This window comes from Mus musculus, chromosome Y (genome assembly GCF_000001635.26).
Source record: "Mus musculus strain C57BL/6J chromosome Y, GRCm38.p6 C57BL/6J".
In the NCBI taxonomy this organism is placed as follows: domain Eukaryota; kingdom Metazoa; phylum Chordata; class Mammalia; order Rodentia; family Muridae; genus Mus; species Mus musculus.
Genome location: NC_000087.7, coordinates 844,376 through 859,654, shown reverse-complemented (window position 1 = coordinate 859,654; position 15,279 = coordinate 844,376).

Below are 15,279 nucleotides of genomic sequence, written 5' to 3'. Positions count from 1 at the left end.
GAGTTTTGCTTTCAGTAAACTGGTGATCACTAGATAATTTTGCCTGTAGGTATGGCTAACATAGCTTTACAATATGTAAGAAATTTTTATTGTCTGCTTCAATACAAGAAGCAAAAAGTTTAAATCTTCCAGTATATATTGTTTCCTAAGTGAAAAGTATTTTATTAGCTAATGCCTCTAAAGGGAAGTTTAAAGTTCTGGGGAGTAGTTATTGCTCCATAAGATTCAGAGACAATATATTTTTAATATTTAGGATTTTAGTTACAGAAAATCTAAGAAAAATTTATTTGCTTCAAAATTTTTATTTTCAAAACCTCCAGGAGATGTTTTGTCAACAATTTAATGTTACACATGTTACTGAGATATTTTATAATTCTCAAAGACAAGGTATTGTAAAACTTTAAAAACTATACCTTCTTTAAAAACAAAGAAGGGGGAAATTGTATCCCCGTGCACATTATTTAAATCACATTTTAATTAAAAAAAACTAGATATAATAATGTCTAGGGCAGATAAAAAGAATCTACTTATTGACACATGCCATGATCCTGTTCAGATATTTAATATGGGGAAAAGGGGAAATGTTTCTGCTTTTTCCACAGAATGTTACAAGAGCATGCTAGCTTCCAATGTGACAGGCTGACCTGTGACCTGTGAGTGCCCTGACAGTGGTGACCAGAAAGCTGTGTTGAGTGCACAAAAGAAGACAAATTGGAGAGCAGCCACTTACAAACAGATGAAGAAACTTCCTATCTCCACCATGGGCTTAGAATTCAGGAAGAATGTTGCCTAATCGGTGACATTCAGAATTGCCTCTGGCATTACACTATCAATTTGAATAAAAGCTAGGTCACTGCCCTACACAGGAATTTATCATCTTCTAGGAAGAAGGAAGTTTGAGACCTAAAGAGGAACCAGATACTTAGAACTATAGATAGCTGAGTTACACCCATACACATGTATTTACAATGGCCTAGGGGGAAGGTGGACTACCAAAACTGGTTTTCAACCTCCCCCTGGTTTTCGACCTTGTTGCCCTCCCTTTGGGGGCCCCTATTGGGACTTCCATTATTGATTTCCTTTGGTCCTTGGGCATTTCAGAAATTGAACCGATTTGTTAAATCTCAAATTGATTCATCTCTTTCAAGTGCATTTGTTTCAGTTCATTACCATCGGCTGGATGTTGGCGATAACAAGCAGGTTACTGGAGAAGAGTCAGACGTGGATCCCACTTCACCACCCTCTTCTCGGGGAGAGAGACTCAATTTCCATAAAATGCTTAAGTAAGATCATTCCCCTCCCCCTAAATTTGGCCATCAGTCTCATGCCACGAATCATTTATAGACTGCTGTAGTCTGTGCTTCCGACATGGTAATATACATTCTCCCCACATTGGAAACTAAACAGTCATCCCAGGCTAGACACATCGAAAAGTTGGAACTTGAAGCCGTCGCCCGTGAGAGTTGTGAGACTAAGTACTACACAGAGATTAGTCTGGAAGCTGTTAGACAGTCTCTGAGAGGCATGTCTGATTGCATGAAGGTTGAGTGCCCTAGGGTCCTTCCCCCAGGAAAAACGGCACAGGAGCAGGTCAGGGTTACTCTGAGTAAAAATCTGTGGGCCTGAAAGTCAATCCGTACATGGGCCCTATCGTTGCACACTGGGGATCAGACCTCTACCTCTACCCATGGAGATTGCTTCGTTCCTAAATCCCTTGGCTAGCCCAGGTTATACCCAACAGACTGGAACCATTAATTCAAGCCGCATAGATGACTTGTCCTTGTGTCCTTTGTGGTTTTAGAGAATCACCCGGTGAGCAAACAGACGTTTAGGCGGTTGTTAAAAACGTGGCTACAAATTTATTGTACAATATGCCTTTATAAAAATATTAAAACAGGGGAGATGTTGGGAGCTATTAAGACAACACTATTGTCCTGATCTCTGAATTGGGCCTCTCCCCCCACAGATTGTTCCAGCCCTAAGTCAGCACTGGATGTCCTGACCTCAAGATGTACCCTGATACCGCCAAGTTCCTGCTTCCCTGTGAACCTGCCTAAAGAATGTGCAATTCTATTGCCCCACCCCTCCTGCTGATAAGTACCTGTACTTCCCCTTTCGCTTGTGCAATTCTACTGCCCCATCCTTCCTGCTTAAAGGCACTTCCCCTTTTGCTTGTGCATTTAAGCCTTGGGCCTTGCTCAATACATTGGCACCTTGATGTTACTCAGAATGTTTCCATGTCATTCTTTACACAAGGTTCTCATCTCTCTCTACCCCCCATTTGGTTCTTAGGAGAAGGTCCCCTCGAGACCCTCAATTAACTGGACCTGGTGGACGGGTCACAACACCCTGCACTATAGTCACAAACAATATAAAATACCTTGGTGTGACTCTAACTAAGGAAGTGAAAGAACTGTATGATAAGGACTTCAAGTCTCTGAAGAAAGAAATTGAAGACCTCAGAAGATGGAAAGATCTCCCATGCTCATGGACTGGCAGGATTAATATAGTTAAAATGGCTATCCTGCCAAAAGCAATTTACAGATTCAATGCAATCCCCATCAAGATTCCAACTCAATTCTTCATACAGTTAGAAAGGGTAATTTGCAAATTCATCTGGAATAACAAAAACCCTAGGATGGTAAAAACTATTCTCAACAATAAAAGAATCTCTGGTGGAATCACCATGCCTGACCTAAGCTGTACTACAGAGCAATTGTGATAAAAACTGCATGGTACTGGTACAGAGACAGATGGGTAGATCAATGAAAGACCCAGAAATGAACCCACACCCTTATGGTCACTTGATCTTTGACAAGTGAGCTAAAACTATCCAGTGGAAAAAAAGACTGCATTTTCAACAAATGGTGCTGGCACAACAGGCGGTTATCATGTAGAAAAATGCGAATTGATCCATTCTTATCTCCTTGTACAAAGCTCAAGTCTAAGTGGATCAAAGAGGGCCACATAAAACCAGAGACACTGAAATTTATAGAGGAGAAAGTGGGGGAAAGCCTCGAAGGTATGGCCATGGCAGAAAAATTCCTGAACAGAACAGCAATGGCTTGTGCTGTAAGATCAAGAATCAACACATGGGACCTCATAAAATTGCAAAGCTTCTGTAATGCAAAAGATACTGTCAATAAGACAAAAGGGCCATCAACAGATTTGGAAAGGATTTTTACCAATCCTAAATCTGACAGGGGACTAATATCCAATATATACAAAGAGCTCAAGAAGCTGGACTCCAGAAATTCAAATAACCCCATTGAACTATGGGGTACAGAGCTAAACAAAGAATTCTCAACTGAGGAATACTGAAGAGCTGAGAAGCACCTGAAAAAATGTTCAACATCCTTAATCATCAGGGAAATGCAAATCAAAACAGCCCTGAGATTCCACCACCTCACACCAGTCAGAATGGCTAAGATCAAAAATTCAGGTGACAGCAGCTGCTGGTGAGGATGTGGAGAAAGAGGAACACTCCTCCATTGCTGGAGGGATTGGAAGCTTGTACAACCACTCTGGAAATCAGTCTGGTGGTTCATCTGAAAATTGGACATAGTACTACCGGAAGATCCAGCCATATTGCTCCTGGGCATATAACCAGAAGATGTTCCAACTGGTAATAAGGACACATGCTCCACTATGTTCATAGCATCCTTATTTATAATAACCAGAAGCTGGAAAGAACCCATATGCCCCACAACAGAGGAATGGATACAGAAAATGTGATACATTCACACAATGAAGTACTACTAAGCTATTAAAAACAATGCATTTATGAAATTCTTAGGCAAATGGGTGAGTCTAGAAGATATCATCCTGAGCGAGGATTACAAAAGAACTCACATGATATGCACTCACTGATAATTGGATATTAGCTCAGAAACTTAGAATACCCAAGATACAATGTGCAAAACACAAGAAAATCAATAGGAAGGAAGACAAACACGTCGATAGCTCATTCTTCCTTAGAACAGGGAACAAAATACCCATGCAAGGAGCTACAGAGACAACGTTTGGAGCTGAGATGAAAGGATGGACCCTCCAGAGACTGTCCCACCCGGGATCAATTGAACAATCTGCCACCAAATGCAGACACTATTGCATATTCCAGCAAGATTTTGATGAAATGACCCTGATATAGCTGTCTCTTATGAGGTTATGCCAGTGCCTGGCAAACATAGAAGTGGATGCTCACTGTCATGTATTGGATGGAACACAGGGTCCCCAAAGGAGGAGCTAGAGAAAGTACCCAAGGAGCTCTCGTGGGGGTCTACAACCCTATAGGTAGAACAACAAAGTCCAATTGGGCCAAAGACCTCAACATAAAACTGGATACACTTAATCTGATAGAAGAGAAAGCAGGGAATAGCCTTGAACACATTGGTACAAGAAACAACTTTCTGAACAGAACACCAACAACTCAGGCACTAAGATCAACAATTGATAAACGGTTCTGAAAAGCTCATGAAACTGAAAAGCTTCTATAAGGAAAAGGACACCACTGAAAGGACAAAACTACAGCTTACAGATTGGGAAAGAATCTTCACCAACCCCACATCTGTCAGAGGGGTCATATCTAAAACATAAAGAACTCAAGAATTAGATACGAACAGATCAAATAATCCAATTACACTATGAGGTATAGAGCTAAACAGAGAATTTACAACAGGGGACTCTCGAATGACTAAGAAGCACTTAAAGAGGTGTTCAAAGTCGATAGTCATCAGGGACATGAAAATCAAAACAACTCTTGGATTCCACCTTACAGCCATGACAATGGCTAACATGAACAACTCAAGGGAACAGCACATGATGTTGAGGATGTGGAGCACGGCGAAAACGTCTTGGAATACATATACCCAAAAGATGCCCCACCATACCACAAGAGTCTACATGCTCCACTATGTTTATAGCAGTTTTATTCAAAGTAGACAGAAACTGGAAATAACTTAGATGTTCTCAAATGGAAAATACACACACACACACACACATACACACACACACACACACACCACCCATGCGTGCGATTTCATGCATCCACATGCGTGTGTGTGTGTGTGTGTGTGTGTGTGTGTGTGTGTGTGTATACATAAACAAGAAAATAAAGTGGTCAAGTTACACAATGGAACAGTACTCAGGTATTAAAAGCAAGGATATCTTGAAATTTGCAGGCAAATCATTAGAACTAGGAAATATTGTGGTTGAGGTATGCAAGACCCAAAAGGACATGCATGGTATTTACTTACCATAAAGTACAGGATATTCATGCTACAATCTACAGACTCATAGAAGCTAAATAACAGGAAAGGCATAAGGGAAGATATTTGAATCTTAGTCAGAAATGGAAATAAATTGTCATCATAGGTGAATTACTGGTAGGAGGTTCCTGGAAGAAGGTGTAGAGGGGATGGGGAAGAGAACAGAGAGGGTGATCAGATGTAAGGAAAGCTGGGAAGAGAAGACCAGGAAAGTGAATGGAAATTGGAGCAGAGTGGGTGGACTTTTCTTGGATGCACCAGAGATCTGGGATGGGGGAGGCTCCAGGGAGTCTCTGCTTGTGATCCTAGCTGAGACTCCTAGCACTGTGTTTGGTTATGGATCCTGAAGAGGCACCTCCTGTAGCTAGGAAAGACTCCCAGCAGAGGATTAAGGATACAACCACACCACAAAACCTTGAGAATTTTATGAGTGCCTGATAAAAAAGATCCTGAAGAGAAGAAAAGGCACTTGTTCCCTCCCACCTTATACTGTGGTACCATCAGGAGAACACCCTAGGATGTGTATATACAACAGCCTCCAAGGAAAACCCAACAAACACAAGCCAATCTGCATCAGAAAGAAATGTATTGATTGGCGACAAGGACAAATTATGGGTCATCCAGTATCATTATCAGGAATGGGTCACTGAGTTGTAGTGTCAGAGGAGAGACCCAAGCCCTCTTAGAGGCCAAAATGTACCAGGACAGAATTTTAATGATCAGTCCCAATACCTGCACTCCTCTGGGTCAGGAGTGAGGAATGCACCCCCAGCTGCTGCAGGGAGAATCTCATGTATGTCTTTCATGACCTTTGCAAGCAAGCAAAGCTTAACTTTTGCTATGAGAGTTTAGTATAATCACATTGTTACAAACACTAGGTGTTTTGTTTTGTTTTGTTTTGTTTTGTTTTGTTTTGTTTTGTTTTGTTTTGTTTTGTTTTACCTCATTGTCATCTGCCAGTTTGGGAGAGCCTCTTTTTTCACCAGGTTCTCAGGAGGACTTAGTGGTCCCTTGGTTTGAAGAATAGTCTGAACAGTAGAAACCTAAGTCTCACTTTACCCGAGAAATACAAATACAAATCCCAAGACTTTGGAAACAAGTCTGCAAGCTGAACAATAAGTCGAATGGAGGTCCTGTCTTTTTTTAACCCAGAGTAAAATCAATAGTGAAGGCAGAAATGGTGGATTCAGCTTCTAATGCCAGTGTCCTAAGCCCAGTATTTGTTTGGATAAATATGCAGAATAATCTGGACACCACTGGGAGAAGATGGTCTCATGGTACAAGTTGAGAATATATATCCTCAAAGCAGTAAACAAAAGTGATCCAAAACACATTCTCCCTGGGTAACATGGACAACCAACATTTTGGGAGAAATAGAACAAAATAAACATAAACAAACCTTCACAGTAACAAACACACACACACACACACACACACACACACACACACACACACACACACACACACACACACACACAGCCTCACAACACAGGTACACATGTTTACCTAGGGTCACTCAGAATTGTAAACTACAAGTGTGCTTTGCAAAGAACCACTGCTCCTTACAGTAAACTGTACAGAAGCAGGTGTTTTATTCCCTGAAGTGCTAATAAGAATATTCAGGTTAAAGGCCAGGCTCTCCAGAAGCCAGCGTAGCAGAGGGAGGGGACAAAAGTGCTGGACATTTGGTTATGAGGGTCACAGGCAGGAACTAGGCAACAGGAGTGCAGCCGGTCCAAGAAATTCTCCAATCTTGCCAGGCTCCAAAGTAAGACCAGGATGGTCCATTAAGAGTATTTCCTTTTCATGTCTAAACCTTCATTGCCTAGGACTGTGTTAAGTTCCCAAAAGAAACCAGTTTGGAGATAGTTTTCTTTAGAGTTCTTCATTTTCCCAAATCCTTAAAAGTTAATAATTATTACCCAGGAAATTTCCAAGAGTGCCTAATGGTGATTTAGCTTTAAACTTTCCTTCCTGGGAAAACTCCTCTACCTCCCCACATTCATTCATTCATTCATTCATTCATTCATTCATTCATTCATTCATTCATTCATTCATTCATTCATTCTCTCTCTCTCTCTCTCTCTCTCTCTCCCTCTCTCTCTCTCTCTCTCTCTCCTCTCTCTCTTTCTCGTGTGTCTTTAAGTGAGTATTTGTATAAATATGTTTATTTTCTTTCCTGTGCCAATTCCTCTAGTTTTGGTTATTTACAGCAGACAAGGACTTATTTTTATCTCGAGAAGATGTATATTTGGATGTGGTATCTGATTTCAGCACTTTGGTTTGTGCCAAGAAACAGTTTCCTGCAAGCATCCTGAAAGGTGCTTCCCTGTGCCCATTGCTAGTGTCCCTGGACCATATCCACCAGCAGGGAGGAGTTAGAAAGGACAGAAGACAGGTGCTTGAGAGGCTAAGATACACAACTCTTGGAAGAAACAAGATAGTCAAAGTTCAACTTGAAAAGGCACAAGGCCCCTAGAAGCTCCCAGAAGAGTGTGCTGTTCAATGTCTGATGAAGGTGTAGAACTCTCAGCTCCTCCTGTTCCATGCTTGCCTACATACAGCCATGCTCCCACCCTGCTGATAATGGGCTGGACCTCAAAACCTGTAAGCCAGCCCCAATTAAATGTTGCCCTTATAAGAGTTGCCTTGGTCATGGTGTCTGTTCACAGCAGTAAACCCTAACTAACGCTGGCTTTCTCTGTTGCACACACAACAGGTAATCACAGTCACACAGTTGTATATGTGCACACACACATACACACACAGAGACAGACACACAGAGAGAGACAGAGACAGACAGAGAGACAGAGAGAGAGGAGAGAGAGAAGGGTGCATGCTGGCATGCACTAAAAAAAAGCATGCCTGCACTCAGAGACACAAGAAAAGCAGGTATTTGTAAGATATCCAAGACCATACAAGATTGCAGAGAAACTCCTCTTTATGCCAAGTACACTGGGCTCACTCATTCAACATCATAGACCAACCATACACAGTGACCTTACAACTCTACTGATGCCCTACCCAGTCTCTTCTTCCACATTTGCTCTCCCTGAAGTGTGAACATCCCTAACGATATTGATGTGACCCTGAAGCCTTAGATGCCCTGGATCACTGCCTGTCTGCTTCCCAGGTGGGGACTGTTCCTCTCAGCCACATGTCTCTTGACTTTCTCATGGAACCTGATGGGTTTGGTATTGACTGAGTCTATTTGGGACTGCAGTAACTCCAGTTCTTCCATGAGAATGTTGTTTTGCTGGATCACTCCCAGTCTGTCCCCCCAGGCCTTCCTGAACCTTGTCTCTGGCCTCATCCTCTTCTTGCCTCTGCTCTTCCTGCACTTGGGTGTCCACCTCCATCACCTCCTGGACTTCCACCATCAGCATGTAAGGCCTCATCCCTAGGGCTGCTTCAAATCCCCCAATTGTTGTGACTTGTTGCTGCTGAGGTATCTAATGCCAAGGGCTTCAGAGTTTGCAGGATGGCTGCCTTGAGGAATGGTGGGCAATGCTCAGTGTATGACAATTAGCTCAGAGGTCAACTCTGCTGCAGGGTCCTACCCCCCACTTCAGGCTCCTGTAGCTCTTCCATTGGAACAGATTTCCAGTCTCCACACTCTCTTCTACTGTCTCCTATGCTAGGATTCTTGTTTAGTATTCTGAGGGGTGTAGGGTCTTCTTGACAGCAGTTTCCTGAGTGGCTGTGAAGCCAGAGGCTTTTCTTATCAGTTAGGATCAGGGTCCTCCTTCTGTGCAAGCTCATTCAAGGAAGAGCTGATTTTCTGTAGTTCAGGGCCTGTTTTGAATCACTAAGCCTAGTGGGCTCTCCCAACAGTTAAAAAACCCTTCTGCAATTCTGGCACATATACAGAGTAGCACCCTGCTTTCACTCAGAATTTGTGAGGACCTCAAAGATCTGGCCATCAGGCATGGCATGGAAGACCTCCTAATGCAATCTTTCTGACCAGCACCTGATCTAAACCCTTAGTGGCCTAGCAGGACTCCACAATTTCAGGGGCCCACTGCAGGTCACCATGCCTAATTCCACCCCATGGGCCTCATAACCTATGGGCAGCATACTTGTCCCCTTCTGCTGGCTGCCTAGCACTGGGGCAGTCTGGTCTTTAAAATGAATATTTTATTGGATATTCCTATCTACATTTCCCCAGATTAAGAGATAAGAGGACCTGGCTCTCCGGGGGGCTTTCTTTCCAACCCACACTTGTATTTTACAATTCTGAGTGCATACTTACAACATTTAGGTAGAAGGAGTTTTCTACAAAAGCAGCAGGGCACCTGAATTCGGAGATACTGGGATGCAATTGTCCCTGATAAGTTTGCTGTGTAATTAGGTGCTTAGGTTGATGTACTTTGAGGCTGTCTGGGTGAGTTGGATCTGTCTGTGTGGCTTTGTGTGAGCTTCTGAACGTGTGTGTGTGTGTGTGTGTGTGTGTGTGTGTGTGTGTGTGTGTGTGTGTGTGTGTGAGGGGGGGGCAGGCAGAGAATGAAAGAGAAAAAGAGAATACACGCAGACTTTCTCTCATGTACCAATTCCTTAGCCTAAGGGTGTTTACAGCAGAGGTGGACTTCCTTCCCCTAGAGAGGTTTTTTTATTTGAATGTGTTATTTGACCTCACCACTTCCATTTTGTGCTACAAAAAAGGTTCCAGGAATCATCCTGAAAGGTGCTTGCTTCCAAGTGCCCCTTGCAAATGTTCTTTGACTCTATCCACCATGCAGCAAGGCATTTAGGAAGGACAGAAGACAGGAACTTGAAAGGCTAAGATGCAGGGGATTCTCAGGAGAAACAAGCTAGCCAAAGTCCAGCTTGCAAAGACTCAGGGTCCCTAGTAGCCCCTAGAAGAGTGTTGTTCACTGTCTTCACATAATATATACTGGTAGGAGAAGAGTGCCCACTGTAGCAGCAGCTTAGTTATGGACAGCCTATGAAATCAGTCATAAGAGTGAGGAGGAGACAGGGAGGGTGGCTACTGGTTTTATTTTTCATAATCTGTTTGTGGATTTCCCTGGGAAGGTTGGATCTGTTTCCCTTGGCCTGGTCTTCTCCATTCCATCTGAGAGAATGTTTGAGACAGGAGTACCGCTGATACAGGGTTCTTTGTGTGTTGTGTTGTGTTGCCCTAGTCTGTGTTTGTGCATCTTGCTCTGAAGATCCTTGAGTCAGACCTGCCAGTGGCCAGCTGGACTGCTCAGGGAAACAAGAGCCTCAGAATAGGGCTCTTTACCTGAAGGTTCAAGGTTTAGTGTGGGTGGTGATGGCCTCTGTCAATTCCCTTGTCCGTTGTGATATGATTTGACACTGACAATACAGTAAATAAGTTGGCCTTGGTAAATGCGAAGGGCTCCTTCTCCCATCCCTGACATAGAGACATATTATTTGAAAGTTGTTTAGAATGCTAGAGGACCAAAAGTTCCCAAGAACCTGGGTCTACTAAGCCAGATGCTTGGATCTGGGTACTAGCAAGGTGTGGCTGGAGAAAAGATACAGACTTGGGACTGGAATGCCATTTGCTAACTCTACTCCCTTAGCATTTGGTAGCATCTGTTACCCAGATGAGGGAAGTAGGGGTGGAGCAGGGCTGCAGCGTAAGTGTACAATTTAATATACCAGGATGCCAATTGTAGAAATGGTGTCTTTGCCTTAGTAGCCTGGTAAGAGGTAGAAAGGGCCAATTCCCTCCTATCCCCGAGAAAGACACACAGTATTGGAAAGTATTAGAGAACTTGGAAGGACCAAAAGCTCCCAAATAGCTGATTCTCTTAAGCCATTGCATATTCTTTTGGGGTGGTCCTGTGAGCAGAATTATAGGATGCAAAGGCTATCCAAGGAACAGGCAGCAAGCAAAAAGCTGCCATGACCAAGCTCTGGGTGATTCATATCACCTTAGGTATCTGCAGGCAGTAGGGGAGTCCTGAGATACCCTCTAGTGGGAGAAGGAAAACTCCAGGTGCTTGGTTCTGGAGGACTGGCACTGTGTAGCCAGAGGAAAACACAGGACTAGTACCGGCATTACATTCAGTGATAGCCCTTGGTAGGCAAGAGTTGTTACTCAGGTGAGGGAAGTGTCCCTAGCCTATCAGCATTCATAAATGTACGGTCCTAGTAACCAGAAACCCAATTTACTTGGTACTTCCAAGGCCACAATTCTCAGGTCCACATACATATCCTGCCAGGAAAGAAACAATTTTCACACTGTCTACAATCCAGAGAGGAAACAGAAACCTATCTTCCTCATTTGTAATTTAGTTTCAAACAGGGGCCCAGTGTCCCATATGAACCAGGCAGACCGAGCCTGTCTAGCTTTTGGGCTTGCCCTAACGATACCCTAATTAAAGTGCAACATTCAGATGCTGGAATTAGGAGGCTTGTGAGGAGTGGGTGCGGCCGCCGCCCCAAGATGGTGCCTGGGACGGCTGCCAGGTCTTATGACCTGCACCTGACTTCCTCCTTACCTCTGACTTAGTCACATCCAAGCCACCTGCACTGCTCAGATGCCATGCCTCGTCAACTAACCTGAGGTGTCATCACTTGCTGTGAACCAATGGACTAACGCTATGTGACTGGGGTGATTGGAAGGAGTCTAGGATATTTAAGGCATGCCCTAGGGTTGTTTGGCAGATTCCTGTTTCTGCATTGCAATGTGAAGTGTTCCTGAATAAACCTGCTTGAAGAAGGACATCGTGGTGTTGTGTCTTTCCAGCAGGTCTGGGTGGATGTGACAAGTAGTGGAACCTGTAAGGAGACTTCTGCTTTTCGAGAGCGCTGCGGGTCCAGAACTTCAAGAGGTCAGGGTAGCCGGCTGGAAAGCTCCCAGGTAAGTGGGACAATTCAAGTTCTTGGTTAGAGACAATAAGGTTCCCAGCTTAGGGACTATTGAGGTAAGTGGGACGATTCAAGTTCTTAAGTTCTTGGTTAGAGACAATAAGGTTCCCAGTTAGGGATGATTAAGATAAAACAGTTATGGGTAACACAACATCAGGGCAGTCTGTTTGCCAGGCATTATAGAATTTGTTGAAAGTAAAAGGAATAGAACTGAAAAAGGAGACATTAGAAAACTTTCTAAAGGCTGTTGATCAGGTGGCTCCATGGTTCCCTGTGTCAGGGCATCTTACAGGGCCTAGTTGGGAGAAATTAGGGAAGGATCTGAATTTGCCAAGGAGCAAGGGGTCCTCGTCAAGGGGATGCTTCCGGTATGGAAGTTAGGTACATAACTGTATTAAGGACAGGGAGAAGTGTGGGGCTGAGTTGTAGAAAGGAAATCATTGGGCTAATGAGTGTCGCTCTGTGAAAGATATCAATGCCTATTTCTCACAGCAGGGCTTGTCCAAAAAAACAGACGGCAGGGCCCCCGACCCCAGTGCCCTCAAATATATGGGGCAGTTTCCAAAGGGTGGCCCAACCTGAGAATGCCAATGCAGCAGAACAGCCCTGGAGAGCAACAAGAGGGAGTGCAGAGCTCAACCTCTGTTCCACCGCCAGACTCATATTAACACCTCGGATGGGGGTGCAGTTGGTCGAGTCTGATTTTAAAGGGCCACTGCCACCTAATACTGTAGGACTCCTACTGGGCCTCTGGGAGGGGAGACCAGAGAAGGAAACAACATTTGGAATGTAAATAAATGAAACAAGTTCATTAAAAAGATGAAGCCATGTATGTGAGAATGAGGGGGAAGTCTGGAAGTTGTAGAAACAAAGAGTAGTATTGGGTCGTTCATGTACATACAGCATACATGTATGAAATAAACATGAACTTATTTTTTTAATGCACATATAGAACAAGAAGCTAAAGCAAAGGAGAACAAAAATAAATGAATAAACAGATTCATTTCAATTGAATATTTCTTTTTTTCTTTTTTTTAATTGGATATATTCTTCATTTACACTTCAAATGCTATCCCAAAAGTCCCCTATACCCTCCCCTGCACCCTGCTCTCCTACCCACTCACTCCCATTTCTTTGCCCTGGCTTTCCCCAGTACTGGGCCATATAAAGTTTGCTAGACCAAGGGTCCTCTCTTCACAATGATGGCCAACTAGGCCATCTGCTACATATGCAGCTAGAGACATGAGTTCTGGGGGTACTGAGTAGTTCATATTGTTGTTCAATTGAATATTTCAATGGAATCACAGCCCCCAACTCCCCGAATTCAGGGCAATGTGTGCATATGCAAATACAGGAGACATTTAAAGGTGAAAATACACATGACCCAAAAATGTCTTTTCTGGTCACACTATAACTAAAACAGCAGTTGGTACTGGAAACCCAACTACCTACTCAAAGCCAATGAAGTCATGGATCTTGGAGATTAAGCTACAACCAAAAGTTTACTAAACCAGCATAATCCTTGAATACATTCCAGGAGTTTGTACCTACACCCATAGATATGTTTAGTGCTCACCCTCCATCAAAGAAACTTCCCTGCAAATGGATAGAGACCTTTGCAAAAAAACTATATCCAATCAAAATGCTGAAAGCGGTGGAGCCCTGTGCCAACAGGTACATTTTGAAATACAATTTCTGTACCTAAGCTCAAAAAAAAAAACCAACACAGGACGAGGGAAAAGGAAGAGTTTAAGAGCCAGAGAGGATCAGGGAGTCTCACATGCTGTGAGACTGTGTCTCATGTAATGTTCCAAACTCACCATGTTGAGCACCTAAACATGAGCTGAACAAGGAGAACAACAATAAACATACTAATGTGGACAAGGAAGTTCTTTAAATAACCCTAGACAAAGAACTACAGGCAACTGAGGAATGCTGAGAATGGGAGAATAGGCCTCCCCAGGGAGAGCACACCAATTGTTTATTCAAACCTATATATGCTGTCCTGAGGACATACACACAAGTTACACTGGACAGAGGGAGCATTAAGTATTTATGTATTTATAAATATATATGTATATACATGTATGTACATAACAAAGAGTATTGAAAGAACGGCCATGAATTTCAAAGACCAAGGAGGAGAGTATCAGAGGGTTTAGAGGGAGAAAGGCAAAGAGTTACAGAAATATTATGGTGATATTATTATCTCACAGAAGCAGTTTTAAAAGCTATGAGGTGAGGGGGAGTTTGAGGGAAGGAAAAACAATTTACACAAGCATTTTCTTCAGAATTACATTAGATCCCCAAGACTATGCTTTTAATAGCATGTCAAGCATTCCACCTGTTTTATGTCCATCACGAGACAAAGTAACAGCCAGCCACATAACTGCACTGAGCAGAGCTATCTTTTTACATCAATGTAACTCTATGTAACACCTTACAAGGTAAGTATGAACATCAACCATTCATGAACAGGAGGTCAGGACTGCACAAAATAAAGGAATGCAAATCTCCAGATGAGGAAGCAAGGTACCTGAAATCACAACATCTCAGGAGTGAACACCTTTCACAAAAGTGTCCAACTAGGAAACTTTAGACATTTCAACTCAATAACCCCAAAGTCATAGAGAGAATAAGAAACATACAGTTCTGAGTCAAGCAGAAAAACAAGGCACATGTAAAGGTGGGAAGCCAGTTGACAAGAGACAGCACAGTTGGCCTAATGACCTTAAATTTAAAGAGCTGTCCAAAGTAAAGGAGGGCAATTACATGAAAGCCTAGGCAAAATCAACATATTTAATAATATCAATAATAATGACAATACACTGAAGTGGTGTTAAGCAGCAACCAATTTTAGGGCCCCTTTTTTCTAGTAACAACATTGTATCCCCTTATCTCAGATGAGCAACTGGCAGAAAAAGAAAAAAAAAGGCAAATCAGGAGACAAGATGAAGTAAGACACAGGATCCTAACCCAGACCAGCCAGGACTGGAGTCTCTTCTTCAGCTGAACATCACTAAGACTGGCATGTGGCAAGATAAAAGAAAGGGTATTAACATCATGTAAGGGCCGACCCCCTCATGATGGCCTTATTGCCACAGGGTTCTCGTCATTTCTCCCTAAGCAGAAATAGCAAGAGCAATGAGAACAGCTGAAGTTTAATCTT